Source organism: Panthera tigris, chromosome A3 (assembly GCF_018350195.1).
Source record: "Panthera tigris isolate Pti1 chromosome A3, P.tigris_Pti1_mat1.1, whole genome shotgun sequence".
Taxonomy (NCBI): Eukaryota; Metazoa; Chordata; class Mammalia; order Carnivora; family Felidae; genus Panthera; species Panthera tigris.
Window position 1 is genome coordinate 40,137,593 of NC_056662.1, and position 18,815 is coordinate 40,156,407.

Genomic DNA, 18,815 nt, shown 5'->3' on the forward strand with positions numbered 1-18,815 from the left:
CCACTTCTACCTTCTCTCAGTCTACACTTCCTTTTCTCCTACTTCCTCTTCCTCCCTTTCTTCTTCTTCTACCCCCTCCATCCTCACCAATGCTCTTTCTCCTATTTACTTGCCTTCTTTTCTTCTCCCCACATAATCACCCACTAACAGAATATTCCATAATATAATGTCACAGCCATAAAACAGCTAACTAAAGTCTGGGAGAGAAAACATAAGAAGCTCCATCACCCAAAGCAGTTAACATCCAATATATCTTTTCCATCTTCAATTTATAGGATAGTATAGGACTCAGATTATCACAATGTCTTAGCTGGTATTAATTCAGAAATAAAATCGAAAAGCTGTACCACAGGTATTTTTTTCCCCTCAACTAAGATAGAAACTCAGCACAGTGCAGTGGGCATCTGTCTTCTAGTAAATGAGGCTGAGTGGGCAGGTAGAGATTATTGAATAAATAGTACTACATCAACAACATTGAAGTTTGAATTTGGGGATAAGTGTCAGCTTAGAAAATCTGAATGCTTGCACAGGCTGAGAGTTTCTCCAGTCTTTTCTGCAGCTATCAGAAGTGTCCTGCTCTGCCCTTTCCTCACGCCTCCTCCCAATAATTCTATTATTCAGGGGAAGGAGACCTAGGAGAGTGAAATGACTCATTACTCCATTAGGTGATGGGACACTTGGGTTTTGACTCAGGCTGCTCAGATTGCCACAGTCCTGGCTTCCGTGGCAACCTGGATGCACAGGAAATCTGAGATTTAAGTTGTGAATTCAGTATTGACATGAAAAATGCCACTTGTGTTGTGCTGAAACAGGCATGCTGATTATGTAACAGCTTCCAACACATTCCCTGCTGGTGGTGGGGTTTGATTGACATTTTATGGGCCTTATTACTCTTGAAAACAACACTAAAAATGCCATGACAAGCTCAAGATGGAAATATGAACACATGATCCTTTTCCTGATGAACTAGAAAATGGCTTTTCAGAATTCTTCCTGGAATAATGTGGGAAGAAAAAAAAAAAAGGTATTCACATAGTTTCATAATGATAAGTCTTTTGTTCCCGGAATAGGGAAAATTCTCAAATCTTAGAACAAATTGACACAGTCTAGATTCAAGGACTTCTCTCTGGGCTTCTTACAACTTACAAACAAATGCTGACTTTTGAAGTAGAGAACAAATTGCATAAGACATAGATGGCTTGATAAATACTGTCTTTACAGTAGTGGTTTAGAGTTTATTTCATAGCTCCTTGGTAGAGAGAGTTCATCATTTTAACAATATAAAGATGGAAATGCAGCAGAAATTCAGATGCCATGATTGGATGTAAGGTGATTTTTTGTCTTCTATATACAACAAAGCTTCAAAGTGGAATGGGCCTTTGAAAATGTCAGTGAAATATAAATGGCATGTGCATTTATTTTAATTGAATTATTTGTCCTCCCTGAGTACTTTAGAATAGCAAAAACTGAATTAGAATTTCAGTCTCTCCATTTTTCTTCTGATTTTATGTAACTAAAATATATAGAGTTAAAGCATGCCATCCAGCATCCTTTGATTCTGGATTATAACTATCTGCTTTGTTATGTAAGTAACAGTAGTAATAGCAACACCAGAAACAACGATTTATTGAGTTATTTTTTAACACTTAAACTCAAGCAGTCTGGTTTCCATAAACAGTATATTATACTTTAATGTTTTCTAAAATCATGCTCAACTTAAAATGGGAAGGCAGTAGATTTGGTGTTTTCCCCCAAGATGAGTGTCCTCTGCCCTTTCAAGAGGACACACATGAATGGCACACTTTCAAGCAAGTATAGAGAGAATAAGTACAGAATGAAAAACTATGTTTGTGAAGCCCTTTGAAGGAAAGCCATTATGAAATCTCTTTGTTGTTGTTGTTGTTTTTAAGTATTGGGGAATATGGAGTTACTAATCATAGTACAATTGAGGCAGAAACTTTTCTGGAAGCACATGTTCAGTGTTGGCAAAGCTTGAGTTGTTTTTGGTAAACCTTTTCTCATGTAGAAATTACTATAAATGGGCAGCAGATGTTTGCTTTTAAGGAGCTTGCTTTTGATTGGCTAGCAAGATAAGAATGCACGTGGTGATTGTTAAGAAGCAGCTGGTGTCAATTTAAGAGAATGATGTTCTACCCTCTTCTGCCTTGACCAGTCTGAGAGCAGTAACATCAATATTTAAAGTTACATATTCAACAACATTCATTTATATATGCATATACGCTAAGAACTTGATTACAGAGACGATAAATTTTTTTCAGTATAGAACTGTGCATACCCAGAATTTAAAAGAGTCTCCTTTTGCTTCATCATTATAAAGGAACTGGAGGCATGGCTATCGCTATCCTATTCTGACACATTTTAACATCTAAAAACTAGAGAAGAAACTCTGGTTAGGTTGAATATGGCCTCTTTTCAGATGGAGTATGTTTATATGAATAGTCAAGGAAGATGGAAGACACATACATATTTTTATTCCTCATTATTTAGAACTTTAGAAAACTAATGAGTTATTTTTCATGGGGTAAATGATGAGACAAAATCCCAAAGAGATCTCTTTTTTGGATAACTGGTTTTAAATCCCATAAGCAATAAAGCTGCTGTTGGTGGAATTATTTTAAATGCTGCTTTGTGAAGATAGATTACTTATGTTTTTCTTACCTCCTTAGTTTTAATTTTAATTGAGTTACACCATACAGTGTGTTCATCTTAATCTGTATATACTTATGCAACCATGTCTGATTAAGGCACAGAATGTGTCCAACATCCCAGAATGCACTTTCATCACCTTCTCATTTCATCGTCTCCTTTGTGCAAGGCAACTCTTATTCTAAACTCATTCACTGTCCATTAGTTTTCCCTGTTCTTCATATGCACGAACTCAATCCATATGTTCTTTTTAACATCTAGACTCTTTTGCTTAAAAACCTATTTTGTAAATTCCTATTGCTGAATATTATTGCTGTAAATTCCTATTGCTGAATATTATTGCTGTAAATTCCTATTGCTGAATATTTAAGTAGTTCATTTTTAAAATCAATATGTAGTATTCCATTTTATGTATATGCTAGTATTTGTTTATCCATTCTTCTATTGATGGGCATTTGAGATTTTCCCATTCATAAATTATTATGAATAAAACTGCTAAGGACAGTCTTTGGTGAACAATTACACTCCCTCATGTTGGGTATGTATCAGGAGTTGAACTGCTAGGCTGTAGCATAGACATAAACTTAGAAGTTTGAGCACACTAGTGGGAGTGTGTTAGAATCTGGCTGTGGTTTTAATTTGGATTTTGTTGAGAAGAATACTATTGAATAATTTTTCATATACTTATCAGTCATTTAGATCTCCTCTTTTTATGACTGCTTCTTCAAGTCTTTTGCCCAGTGTAGAATCAGGTTACTTGTTTTATGTTTTTGTTTGTTTTTTCTCTTCCTCAATGATTTGTGATAGTTCTTTTATATTTTGGATAGGAGTCCAATGTCAGATGTAGACTGTGAATATTATTGTCTCTCAGTTTGTGTTTTGCCTTTTAACTCTCTTAATGTTAACTTTTGATAAACAGAAATTCTTTATAAATTGGATTTCAATAAAATTATTTTCTGATACACTTAATGATTGTTGTGTCCTTCTTAAAACAAACAAAACAACCTTTTGCCTATTCCATTTCTTGTTTTCTTATCCACTTTTCTTCTATGCTAGTGGTTTTTGAGTTCTGTATGAGAAGTCTGACCATTTCTTCTAAAGCAAAATATTTTGAATAAGACTTAGTGTTCCCAATAACTTCGGGTCCTCATTATAAGCAGTAATTACTACTGTCCAATAAATGTTATAGTACCACCCTACAAGGATTTTACATATATATATATATATATATATATATATATATATATATGCAAACTTTTGGTAATGTAAGCTCTTGCCTTATTGTTTATAGTGTTGTACTGGCCTTATGAAAGGAATAGGACTATTACTTTTATGCTTTGTGTCCGTTGACACCTGTATGTTTTAAGTTATTATATTTAAGTTCCAGGCCAGTAAGGTGTTTACCAAACATAAGTGCAATCATCAGATTTCCTTGTCTATAAATTTTTTTAAATTTATGTCATAGACCAAAGAACATATTAGCTGTTAATAATACTTGTTTATGAATAACACTGAAAAGCATTGCTCCCCTCATTGTAACATATTGACCCAGTGAAGTAAAACAAAGAAAATGATACTCTTTTGATATGTGTGTACTATTATTCAACTACTGCGACCAAATATACTAAAGTTCTCAGCCAAGTTCTTTGTCAATTATCTCTCAATCGTTGGATTGATGCATGTGTTAGAACAATAATTCTCAGTCCTGGTTATTTATTAGCATCGTCTAGGAAGCTTGTAAAAAATAAAGGTGGTCAGCTACCAGCCCAGGGGATTCTCTAAATTACCTGGGCTGGGGTAGTGTCATCAAAGTGTTGTAAAAACCCCCCAAAGGATTCTAATGTGCAACTTAGACTGTGATTCTTGTAATTGTTTGCCCACATCAGTATTACTCAGACTTCAACTATTTGCGTAGGGCAGTGTGACTCAGAATTGCTCACCGGAAGGGCTTGTTAATGCATAGATTGCTGGGCTTCACCCACAGAGTTTCTGACTCAATAAATCTGGATGGGTCCAAGAATTTGCTTTTTTAGAAAGTTCTAGATCATCTGCTCTTTGGGGACTGCAGCTCAAGAACCACTGACTTAGATATTTATTGCCCTTCCTGCCACGTGGCTAACCTATTGGCTATCCTCATCCTTTGCCTTTTCAGATCTGCTAACGTTAGCCCTGGCATTCAAATTCTGTTTTTGTTTTTCACTGTACTAAACTGTATTTATTTTCTCACTTTGTCAGAGAGAGCTTTAGGATTGACTATTACTTGACCTCTTTCCAAAAGAACTAAGTATACTCTTCAATGTACTGCAAAATGACTTTTGCTAATAGATATGCAATGTCAAAGAGTTACCATATGTCAAAAGAGAGGGAGAGATGCAAATGTAGATCACCTTAGAGCTATTCATTCAGCCAGAAAGTAAGGTTACAAAATTATTAACACACATCTTGAGTTAAAAAGAAAGAAGGGAAGGAAGAAAAGAAGGGAGGAAGGAAGGAAGGAAGGAAGGAAGGAAGGAAGGAAGGAAGCAAGGAAGGAAGGAAGGAAGGAAGATCTCTACAGGAATAGAAAATAATGTGGTCTGCAAACACCAAATAGCATTAGTATCAAGGGTGTTTGGGGTTATCAGTGGTTTGTTGGCCTTTTTTAAAAAACAAACAAACTATATATTCTATCTTATTTTTTATGTTTATTTATTTATTTTTGAGAGAGAGAAAAGAGAGAGAGAGAGAGAGAGAGAGAGAGAGAGAGAGAGAATTCCAAGGAGGCTCCACACTGTCAACCCAGAGCCCAATGCGGGGTTTGATCCCACAAATCGTGAGATCATGACCTGACCCAAAATCAAGAGTCAAACACTTAACCAACTGAGCCACCCATGTGCTCTGAGTTATTTTTTCCTCTAAAAAACTTTGGTAATAAAAACAAAAACAATTGAAATGTTTAATATAAACAAGAAGCAGTCATTCAGCATATTCATGAAACTATCTTTGCCGATAACAGTAGACATGGAGAATAAGACATTTTATAAACACAGGAGCTTACAGTCCTGTTGAGCAGAGAGAAATTCCAGTTTATGTTTTCATAACATTTAGCAAGATGTTGAGTCTCCTTGTAGTAGTATGAAAAATATAGAAAGCCATTAATGATCATTGACTATGGAAGACAATTTCTTAGAATGTTGGTGCCTTTGATTTTTTTTTTTTTTTCCCTAAAGAAAACTTGAAAGGATTTGGCCTGGTAAAAGCTGCTTTAACTTGAATCTACACCTTTTGTTTTTGAAGTCTTAAGGACTTTTATTCATTTATATTAGATTCAGCTGGATAAAGATCAGTTTCAGTGTCTTTTTTTTTTTTTTTTTCATTTTGGGTGATGGGCCCTCTAAGAATGAAATGATACTTTATTCACTGTAAGAATAGAAAAGTTTTAAAAATAAATTATGGCTCATTTAATAACCATTAATGTTCAGATCTCAAAAACGAACATGAAAATATTTGTAAATGAAATAAAAATCTACTCTTTTGTTGACATACAGTCCTTGTCTTCCTCCTCCTTCTCCATCATCATCATCATCTCATCATAATCAATAGTGGCGATATCATTGTCACAATGTATAGTATATATTAGATTCTAAAGTCAGCCCATAAGACAAAAGCCATGTTAAATACAAAATTAACCTTGAAAGTGTCTTAGGCAGCTCTGTATTAGAGACCTACATTTCTCAATAAGCTCAGCAGAGCCAGTTTTTCCCCCTCTCATGTAAGGAGGCTGTTTCTTCAGTTGAGGACTAGATAAAGTGATCAAGTTATATTCTTAGCCATATTGTATTAAACAAAACAAAACAAACACAAAACAGTGTCTTTAAATATTCTTAGACTATTCTCAGTCTATTATGAGATGCTCACAGTGTTAAAGGTGCATGGGAACTAAGTACAACTGAAACGATCCAGATCCCCTAGCCCATGCAAATTGAATGGCAGACTCCAGCTGACACTAATAGGCAAAAAGACAGTAACATGGCTGAATTACTTATTTCTCCTCCCCCACTCTTCCTCTGTGTTCCAAATAAATCACCACAGACCTTAGGAGCTTAAAGTAATTTAGCATTATATCTCACAGTTTTGTGGGTCGACTGGGCTCAGCAGGGAAGTTCTCACTTTGGGTCTCTCATGCAGTTGCTGTTAGATGGCTGCTGGGGCTGAAGTAATCTGAAGGCTGAAATGAACCAGATATACAAGATGGTATTTTCACTCATATGTCTGGGATGACTGGAACAAGTTTCTCCACACAGCCTCTTCACATGACCTGTTTGGGCTTCCTCACAAAATGGCAGTCTCAGGGTAATAGGACTTCTTACATGGCATCTAATTTTGCCTACAGTGAACATTTAAAAGGGCAGAACACAGAAACTGCCAAGCTAGTTTAGAGGGGTAGATGGAGCTATCATAGTGTCCCATCTACTGAACTCTACTGGTCAGAGCAGTCACAGGGCCCACCTAGATTCAAGAAGATGCAGAAATAGGCTTCACTTCTTGATTGGGGTCACAGGGCAGAAGAATACATGGGCTGGGGAATGTTAATGCAGCCATCTTTGGAAAATACATTCTGCCATACCCTCCCTTCCTTGTCCCTCCTCCCTTTCCCCTGACTCTTTCCTTTCCTCTCTTCCCTCAGCATAGGGTTGAATCTGGGTAAGGTAAATGCATACGTGATTAAGCATAACTAAAACACTTTCTATTAAATTTAGAGCTTTACATGTGTTTTACTTACTAAATCTTTATTTACATAATACTAAAGTTCTAATGCCCAGAACTAAAATGGAATTATTTTTTTTTTTTAGTGGTTCTATATATCATACAAGGAATTTAAGGTGATTTAGCAATTACAATTTCAAAATAATCAAGAATATGCTATTCAAATATTCCCTGATATTCTACTTCACTTCCAGGGTATAGAGCAGAACAGTTTGCATTCATTAAGAGGAGTGCTTACTATTCCCATCTTATTCTTTGTACACATGAAGAGAATTCTACAGGTATAGATGGTTTATCAGTTCGAATGGATTCACCTTGACACAGCTTACTGGAAAGACATTACTACTCATTGTCATTCAGGTGTGCTTCATTAAATGGTCTGTCATCTAGAACTTCAATAGCCAGAAACTTGCTGCTATCTTTTCATTCATTGAGACAAGATGATATAGAATCTACTAGAATAATTAAGCAATGTTTTATATAGTATTTACAGTTATTAGTTATATGTGTTATTAAGAAATTTTTGAATAATTAATTATACAGTAAAATGTTATATTAATTTTGATTAATTACATAATAATACATTAAATATTATTAAGAAATATATATATTTTTGTTACTCAACCCTATATCCTAATGAACTATGTCATTTTTATTTTCATTATACAGTTGAAGAAATGAGGCTCAGAAATTCATCCTAGATCATACAGTTAATTAATGGTCATGAGTTTCGGTCAATGTTCTAAAGTTCTATTATGTCATATTGACACACAAAATAAATATCCTCAGGATTAGCTAGAGTGCTTAAGAGGTCAGTATTTACTTTTTATGAAGTGGCAGAGGACGGTCTTTGCGTTGCTTTCTGTTTAGACAGTGATAACTTGATTATGGAAATTCTGCTGAAAGAGAAATCAGGGAAAGGTTTCAGAGACACATTATTTGGGGACAGTGTGAATTAACTCCAAGTCAGTGGGATTATTTGATGTCAGTGTTTATTTTCCTAGCATTTAGAATGCTCTTATAGCTTTTGCTGCAAAAGAATATGCTCTTCTTCCTTACTTAAAACATAAATAAAAAGATGTAACTCTGAAAGGCCATGATACTAGCACAGAAATTGTAAAAATTTGTTATCCTCAGCAACTAAAAAGCAAGGCAGAAAAGTCGTTGTTTCATTTAACAAATATTGTGGCCCTTCTGTATAATGACAATATCATTAATTTGGGAGTATATGTACATATACTGGAGTACATATGTGAAAAAGCACAATTTTGCCCCTGAGAAACTTAGTTTTAGTAACAAAAGACAGGTTTATGGTTAAAACAGAACAATGAAAGTCAGTTACCCATGTGAGGTAAGATGACATAGAATACGATTTGTAACAGAGGAGAGTTCACTTCTAGCTACCAGAGAATCCTGGCAGCTTGCATGGGGTTATGGTATTAGCATTGGAAGTTGGAAAAAATAGGAAATTGGATACCTGGAAAAAAAATTGGACATCATTACAGCAATAAGAAATGATAGATTGAACTAGGGCAACAGCCAGTGGGAAAGGGTCAAGAGGAAGTTTAAGTCAGAAATATGTAGAAGAAAATTCCATGGGACTTAACAAATGATTGGATATAGTGCTTAAGAGAGTAGGGGATGGTAAAGTTTTGGATTTGGGTCACCAGAAATTTGGTGGTTCTGTCATGCATATAGAGAAATGACAATGGCTGGAGAGTATATCACAGCAGAAAATATATGACCTACTCAGAAGCAGATAATTCAAGAAGGGTATATTTATAAAGGAATTGTTTCCAAATATTTGAGTATGGGGGCTTCAGAAGGTAGTATCTGGGCCTTAGCAGCTGATTTATACCAATACTAAACCTGAATGGACAAGGGACAAAAAACAAAACAAAACAAAAATACACCAATTACTTGAACCTAGAAGGAGAAAGTCCTATAGAGATAGTCACATTGCAGTAAATAACTTCTAGTTAAAGAAAGCACACACACAGCCTAAGGCAACCTCCTAGGAAAGGAGCAAAGAGACTAACTACCTTGATCTCTCTCTCTTACTGCAATTTCTGATGCTGAAACCAGCTGGAGGCCCAAGGGCAAGGGATCCCTAATAATATTGTCTGTGCTTCAATATCCTGGGGCACAGAATAGGGTGGAGAAGGAAGAAGATAAGATCAGGGTGGGCAAACAAGGGCACCTGAATGGCTCACCTGGGGAAGCATCAGGCTCTTGGTTTCTGCTCTGATTGGTGGGATGGAGCCCCTTGTCATGCTTATGCTGACAGCACAGAGCCTGCTTGGGATTCTCTCTCTTCTTCTCCCTCTGCCCCTCCCTGGCTCTTGCTCGCTCTCTCTCTCTCTCTCTCAAAAGAAAAATAAATAAGTAAACTTAAAAAAAAAAATAAAAAAGATCAGGGTGTGCAAACAGAGGAATGGTGATGCTTTGCAGATTGTGTGAAGTGTGGAATTGAGCCTGGGTCTAGAAGAGCTGTTTTCCCAAAGGTGTATACACACACACACATAGGCACACACACACACATATACGCACACACACATATGCACACATACACTCAAACATACACAATGACAGGCGAAGCAAGATCTTGGAGATAGAGCTTATTTAGAGCAGATTTCTTAACTTTGTCACTGTTGATACTTTGGCCCAGATAATCATTTGTTTTGGACAGATGTCCTATGCATTGTAGGATGTTTATTTAGCAGCATCCCTGGCCTCTACACACCAGATACTGGTAGCACCTACTCCCCCAAGTTTTTGATAATGAAAAGTGTCTCCAGACATTCCCAAATGTCCCCTAGCAACAGGTGGGAGGAGGGCAGGGAGCAAAACCACCCTCAGTTGAGAACCACCAATTTAGAGGAATCAGCAGTTTGAGAGAGGAAATGGACACTTAGGGAAAGAGTGTCTGAAAGCCTGACAGAGAATGATCAAAGTGGGTGTTGCCAACCGTGGAAATGCCATAGAAGATTCTGTATGGGGACTAGATTCTCTTGAGATGCAGAAAGGATCTAACAGGCTGAAATGGGCACATGGTAAATGGAGGCATCAGCATGGATCAAATTTGGCACCAGAGAGGAGAGAGGGAAAATGGCAGCTTGACCAGGTGGGTTGATAATTTGTTTGAGGATGAAGAGAATTGAACATACTGTTTGGCTGAGGGGAGGAAACCAGTGAAAGAGGGAGCGCAGAGATCATAGTGAAACCAACACTGAGTGCATGTGCTGGCCCTATTCTAAGGGCTTCAGTGTTCTGCGATGTTTGACTCTCACAACAGCTCCTGGAGATTGTCAGAGTGGGTGCTCTTATGATCGCCGGTAGCAATGATGGAACTGAGGCACATGGAATTTACTTACATAGAATGTTTATTTACGCAGAGTATTTACTTAGACAGTTAATACATGATAAAGTGGTGCTCGAACATGTGCTGAAAAGGGGAGAACATTCCAGTGGCATGTGTTAAACAGGGCTGTGTGTTAAACACATAGCAATAAGGAGGAAAAGAGAAATTAAGCAAAAGTATGTACATATTTGATGTGTAACAGGAGGGGGCTTACAGTTCCTAGTTTTGAATCGAATTGCTGCAAGAAGGTACTCTTTGAGGCCCTTTGCAGAGGCTAGAAACACAGGGGCCAGAACAGATTTAGAATAGACCCTATAGAGAATATTCCCAGAGAGATGGCTCCTGCTTTAAAATGTTCCACTTGTTCTTATTTCCTGCCCACAAATGCTTCTCTGATCATTTCAAAGAATTCATGGTTCCTGCACAGCTGTTTTTCTCACTGCTACATGTATTTATTTGTTTCCTATAACAAACTGCCACAACATTGATATCTTAAAACAACACATACTTACTCTCTTACAGTTCTTGAAGTAAAAGTGAAATCAGTTTAACTGGGCTAAAGGCAAGGTATTGGCAGGGCTGATCTTTCTGGAGGCTGCGAGGTCTTGCCTTTTTCAGCCTGTAGTGATTGCCTATATTATTTGTCTTGTGGCCTCTTCGTCCAACTCCAAAGCACATCACTCCAATCTGCTTCCATCCTTGTCATCACATGGACTTTCCTCTGACTCTGAGTTCCTCACACAAGGACCATGTGATTACAGTGGGCTCACCTGGAGAATCTCATACAGTCAAGGTCCTTAGGTCCTTAGTTTGATCACATCTGCAGGGTCCCTTTTGCCACGCAAGCTAACATTCACAGGTTCTAGATATTTGGATGTGAAGGTATTTGGGGGCTATTTTCAGCCCACCACAACTGGTTTCTTGATTTTAATTTGAATAGATGGAAAGGTGGTTTAGCCTAGAGGTTAAGGGCATGGTCTTTATTGCTTAGGTTCAAATCCTAGGACTACCACTTCCAGGTCTGTGACCTTGAGTTTGTTGTTTAACATCTCTGTGCTTCTACTTCCTCATGTGAGCAATGGGAATAGTAGCATTATTACACATTGTTTGGGGATTAAGGAAAGTAGTCCATGTATAGTGTGCAAAATATAATGCTGACCCTAACTGAGTATGCAAAAAGTATAACCAATTATTCTCAATTATTTTATGGAAACACATTTTCATTAAAGTGTTTAATTACTTGAGTACTGTCCATTTGATTAGTTATTTGATTAAGCTGTTTCTCTAAAAGCAGAGGCTACATGCTCAATCTGACTGATATTATAAGGAAATGAAACAATAGGGTTTGTATCAATATAGTTCCCCTGGGTAAATATAGATAATTGCCTTTAAATGACCCTGAGGTCAGAATTGGCATTATTTACAGTCTAGGAAAAAGCCTGCTACATCTTTCTTTTAAGAAAAAAATTATAATAATAATAGCCTTCCCTACCCAGGGTAAAGCAAACAACAAAGCTAGCTTTGGGCAAGTCTTCACCAGACATAGCACATCAGGTCAAGTTCTTTTTAACACACCAAATGAAAAAAAAAAAAAAAATCACTGTAGCACCCAACTTGTTTTTTTTCATTTTATGCTATTTTCCTTTGGCCTCTGATACTTTATGGCCTTTTCAGGTCTGTTAGTAGGTAATATGTAAGAAAAAGAGTTCTGACATTTAAAAGAGAGAGAGAGACTGCAACACACACACACACACACACACACACACACACACACAATTAGTGTCTGTAGTGTCTTGGATAAACTAAAAACCAAAACCAAACTGGGCAAGTTACATATCCTCTACACCTCAGTTTCCTCAGCTGGACACCGGTGATTATGTAACCAATATTATAGGATGCTGTGAGAAGCAGAAGAGGTAATGAATGTAAAGGTGCCTGCCTGTTCGTAGCACACTGTAAGTGACAATGTATAAGAAGAATGATGATCTTGGTGGTAGTGGGGATGACAGTGGGAATAAAAAGGAGGGAAAGTGACAAACCTTGAAATAGCACAACTCATAAGCATAATCTGGGGAGGAAAAAAAAAAAGAAAACACAAGCAAATCATTAATTTCATGATTTAGAGTATGGCTAAAGGCTAATTACAAATTCTGTTAAATTTATCTTCAAATAGCACCAATATAATGATATTATAGGAAGAAAACATCATTTGACAGTGCATTATATTATGTGAAACAAACTTTGAAAGTTCATTCTTGCCTATATTCATGATTAAGTCTCAGGTTTTCCCCTAATGCATGCTTGGAGGTAGACTGACACGGAGCCAGGATTAAGTGTTGTGATTAAGTCAACCAAAGCAGACGAGCTATAACTAGAACCCAGTGGACTTCATTTTTCCCTCGGGCTGCCATCATTTTAAAGAAGAACCTAAGATCAATTGTTAAAAGAGAGAGAGTTCACATGCAGCATATTTGATTTTGAGAGTTTTTTTTCATTTCTCACAGAAATAAAAATAAAAACATGTATAATATATATCCACGCAGTACTAAATTCTACATTAGAACACTAGTACTTTGAAATTTCTGTTGAAGTGGCCTCATGTGTCCCTATCACAGAAGTAAACCACCCATCTTCTCTTTTTTCCTTAAGGTGGAGAATTCAACTAGATATTTACAGTGTTATCAGAAACCATTAAGGAGTCATGAACCATTACTTCTACAGGCAATGGCCAGTGTAATTAACTCTTTTATCCTTCCTAGCTTCCCTGATGTGCCATTATCAGTCACTGGGCTCCCTACATATTTGTTGGCCATCAGCCACCATCTAGCTGTGTGACCTTGAAAAGGTTCTTTAAAGTCTCCAGATTTTAGATTGTTCTCCACAAAAGGAGGAAGGAGGATATGAATAATCACTAGGGTCCATTTCACCTCCAGAACCCAATGCCATGGCTTTGCAATGCTTTACAACCTGATAAACATGAAAATACATGAGAAAGAAGAAAAAGATTTCAGCTCTGCCAACTCTTTCTCTCTTTCGTTGCATAAAAACTGCCTAAGCTGCCAGTGGTTTGCAAAGGATGGCATCACTATTTATATTTTAATGAACACAGGACTATAGGACAATTTGTAAAAACATTTATTTCTAACTGTTCTTAAGAGATTGATCTGGAATAGAATGTGCATGTGGGCAAATATTGGATTCCAGTGAACTATATACTTCCATTGTATTTTGAAATATAAGTTCGCATAAAAGGACCAACAAAAAAAGTCATTACAGTTTTACTATTCGTCGGCAGCAAGAGGAAAAGAAATATTCTCTGAAAATGAACAAGAATGCCCTGCTAACGGATTTTTGAGAAGAGCATAGTTTAAATTACTTATTCAAAGAAGTCTAACTCCTAATACTTTGAGTTTCATGGAAAAAGAAATGGTTTTTTGATGAGTTATATGAATTCTGTTTCGACATAAATGTCAATGTTTGATTAGAAGGTTTTTTGTTGTTGTTATTTTTTGTTTTTTGTTTTCTTTTTCACAAATGCCAGTCTGGGAGGTCATCTAGTTTGAGGAGTCATTTGCTTAATGAAAAAACTTAAGTTGTCATTTTTATCCTTTGCTCTCACAGGGGAAATCCTTCAAAAAGAAGCTAGTCATTCTGATAAAACAGAAAAATATGAACCTTAAAACTAGACAAAACATATTTCAGTTTGCCACTAAATTAACTGAGTAGTGCTGGTATGTTCTCAGAGCTTCACATCCCCATCTGTAAAGTGGGGATGATGATACCTGCTTTTCAGGACTATTGAGCGCATGAGGTAACGCATACATTGTGTGTGTTGGTGCTTGCCATGTGACAATAATAATAGTAGCTAACATTTATTGAGTGCTTACAGATGCCAGATACCTCTCTAAACACTCTCTATATTGCTCAACCCTTTAGATGAGTGAATCACTAATCTCATTATATAATGAAGAAACAGAGGCGAAGAACTTGTGTAATTGGCCAAGATCAAATAATTACTAAGTATTTGGGCCAGATTTCAAGACCCCATGGTCTTTTTCTCTAATGACCATATTTGTGACACTACACTAACCTGTACCTGGGAAGATCCTTAGGGACTGGTCACCATTTTTATTGACGGGGATAATGTCCATAAAGCATTGAGTTTAGAGCCTAGCTGGGAATCCAGGTGTCTTTCTGGTTCTCTCTTTCACTCACCCAGGATGATCAAGCCATCAGCAGGTCATGTCTATTTTACCTCCTGCTATCTCTCCTTCTGTATAATTTACTTTATCTCCACTGTCTTCATCCTAATCTGAGCCACCATTCTCACCTTCTTCTAGGCTAGGGCATTGGCCTCCTCCCAGCAAGGCTCCTCTGCCCCATGGGCCCCCTCCCATCTCCTCCAGAGTATAGTAAGAAGGATTCTTTAAAAACAGAAGTACGTATGTGTATGTGACTCCCACGTAACTTTAACACTCAGGGCAGTTTCCCATTTCTCATGGCTCTTAGGAAAAAGACAAGAATCCCCACCATGGTCTATAAAGTCCTCCACTGAAGTGAGCCAGGTAAACTAAAGTCTCCAGCCTGATCAGTAGGGCCCTTCCTTCACTTCCTGCTCCAGACCCTTGGAAACATTAATCCTCTTCCTCTTCTCCTCTCCTTCTGCCTAGATAATTTTTGCTTTTTTTTCATCTCAACTCAAACTTCATTCCTTTGAGTGAAGCCTTAATATAATACCAGTTGTGTGTGTGTGTGTGTGTGTGTGTGTGTCTGTGTGTGTATGTGTGTGTTTTGAACAAATAAAGCTCCTCAAATAATGGTAGGTAGTGGTGATATTGATAGTCTGAATGGTGTCCTGTCGATAGTAATGAAACCCTCTTGGGAGAGATGTGACTTTTGATATGCAGAATTCATGTAGGTCATTGTAATGGACCAGTATTTCTGACTTGTGGAAATCAGCCTGGTTGCTAAGGCACAGCCCACATGCCTGACTTCCATTCAAGAGGATTCTCTCCTGCTGTTATTATTAAGGACAGATACTGGGCAGAAGTTAGCTGCTGCTTAAAAAGGCTGGAAACTCAAATACTTACCTGAATACAATAGCCATCTCCACTGATTAGGCTTTGTGATTACTTTGTTTCCTTCCCCTTAAAGAACACGGTTACAATTTACCTCCTTTGGGTGTTAAAGCTGCCTTGGAGTTTAATTTTAATCCAATTTCATGTGTATATTGTAACGCCAGAGTTTGGACGGTAGGAGGGTACATTGGGTCTGTTAGGATGGGCCTCAGGATAGACTTGGGCACAGAACTAGCAGTAGAATGATTAGTAATAAAAGGGAACAGTTTTTTGTTTTGTAGGGTTTTTGGTTAATTTTTGTTTTGCCTTTTTGTTAACTGACACTGAGATATCACTTCCCTTTGACTGGTAGGCAAAACCAAGAACACCCCAAGTAATAAAAATGTGCTTAGTTACCTCTGTGGCTTGGAAACTCCCACTTCACTTTTTCTTTCAACTGCTAATTGCTAAGTAGTAATTAACTGCTAGTTTAATGAGAAAAAGGACATCTATACTGAAGAATCTGTTAGATGGGCAGGGATTAGGAAGGTGTTCAGGTAAAATATCATAAATAATAAATAATTAGTAAAGTTCTGATGTATCGTAAGGAAACTAAAAGCTATAAGGCAAGGGGAAGGCAATTTTGGAGCAGGGAAAAATAGTTTTCATTTGACAATAATGACTCGAGAAAATGAGAAAGACGTCCTGAATTAATAGATTTGTGGGCACTGTGTTGGGGACAGGTCTTGGGAGGCGTTCAGTCAGAGAGGAGTAAATATAGTGAAGGAGCAAGATCACTTTCTGTGTTTGTACATCACTTACCATGCTCCATACCTCCCTCCAAGCTTTTTGGTTTAATGATCGGATTGTGCCTATACCAAAGGCCAGATAAGAGTAAAAAAGAAATGGTCGTTCAATATTCTGCTATCCTTTCATTGTCTCAGAATAAGCCACCTTTAAAATGCAACAACAGTGTGACACTACCAATCATCTGGCATTAAATAACACATGGCACTTCACTCAATTGCATTTTGAGCTCTTAGGTAATTCAGTAACATTTTCACCTCAGGATGCCAAAGCAAACACTGGTTCTGAACTTTGCCTCTTGAACTACGCTTTCCCCTGTAATACTCTTTTGAATTTCCTATAGATATCTTTACCCCGGCATGTGAAGTAAGGAAATTCACTCAAACTAATAACTGTCTCTGATTTTTAGTGGAGTAATCAGTTGTCTCCTCTATTTGCCTTTCTTGGACTTGAGCAGAGAGGTGTGTGTAAGAATCTCTGTATCCACTTGATGAGCATTTTAAGTCCCAACAGCAGAGGACTGATTATCGAGGCCACTCATAAAAGGCCTACCTTCCAAAGGAAACTTGTCAAGGCTCAGATGTTGTCAAGATAGTTGCACAAGTGCTTCCAGTTAATGGAATAGCTTTTTGGCGACTTAATGAGGGATAGTTTGAAATCTTTACTGTATTCACCTTTACGTTTTTTTTTTTTTTTTTTTTTAAGGCTGATTAATGATTATGGTTCTCCCTAATCTAAGAAATGCCAACTGTTAAAAACCTCATACTAAGGTATTTGGGAGTGGTCATACCTTATGGCCTTTGATTTTAGTTTGAAGATTGAAAATAACCTTTGTGCTGTATTTTGATAAGGAAGTTGTCCTCAGTGGAGACAGACCTCACAGTTGGCATAGAAACAGCTGCTGGGCTATTCCTAGGCCATTGAATACAGGGCACCTGGCCCAGTCTGAATTGTTCTCTCCTGCTTCCTTGTTTAAATAAAGGTCAAGAAAAAAGTTCCCTTTCTTGGTTTAGACTTCAGCAAGAAATAAGGGAGTGACCACAATGTTATCTTAAAATGAGCATTTCCTTTTCCTTTAGGCATGTCTTTATGGCCCTAATTAAAGTTAATGAATGTCCCCAGTGTATGACAAGTGTTGAATGCAGTATAGCTCACCTGAGGTTCCCTGTGGTTGCACACTTTTGCAAAAATGCCCTTCGGTTCCGCAGATCCATTGTTAGGCAATCCCTTAATTATAGACTTTATCTTTCCAAAGCATTCAAATCACATGTTAGCCAAATAACTTAGATGCCTTTCTAAGTGCTAGAGCTCTTAAGTCAAGTTGGCAGAAGAGGCTAAAGTTTAGGTAAATAAAAGGACGTGTTTCACAAATGATTCTTCACCTTGGGTGTTTATGGAAAGGCTCTGAGAAACCTTTGAAAACAGCAAACACCATAAAAAAAATCTCATTCCAAACAGAAACATAAATCAGCTAAAAGTAGAGCTGCTCTGAGGCAGGGGATGGGTTGGAAGGAAGAGGGAGAAGTCGGGGGAGCATCCAGGCTCACCCTGGCCAAGCTGCCTCTGCTAGATGTTTTAGGCTCACTTCTCTCCTCATCAACGCCTCAGGATCTTAGGAGACCACAGAACCAAATCCCTGTTCAAAGACACAAATTTGTATGGCTTGCAAATATGTAAAATATGGTTTGGCACTGAGTTCTTCTTAGGATCCTATGATCCTTTTTAGATGGTATGGTTATATTAAAGGGTGAACTGAGTCTGCAACACATTTATCCAGAACTCCTGCATAAAAACAAGAGGTAGTATCCTTAACTTCCAGCAGTTAAATATTCCATTCTTCATTTTCCAAAGAATTGTGGAATTGCCTATGGCCTGTTTAAAAGCCATAAGAAAAGCATTAATTTTTCTTTTATTGTCCCACCTCATTTTTAATCCTTAGAAGTGGCAGTATTTCCAGTTGTTAAAGGAAGTACTTTTAATGTTTATTTATTTTTGAGACAGAGGGAGACAGAGCATGAGTTGGGGAGGGGCAGAGTCTAGAGAGGGAGACACAGAATCTGAAACAGGCTCCAGGCTCTGAGCTGTCAGCACAGAGCCCGATGCGGGGGCTTGAACCCACAAACTGTGAGATCATGACCTGAGCCAAAGTCGGATGCTTAACTGACTGAGCCACCCAG

At 37.5% G+C, this 18,815-nt stretch overlaps 1 protein-coding gene across 1 annotated transcript in view; it reads left to right on the forward strand.

Annotated features, from left to right (window-relative positions):
• MACROD2 (mono-ADP ribosylhydrolase 2) overlaps positions 1 to 18,815 on the forward strand; it is a 2,018,887-nt gene that overhangs the window by 996,798 nt on the left and 1,003,274 nt on the right. The window lies entirely within an intron of this gene.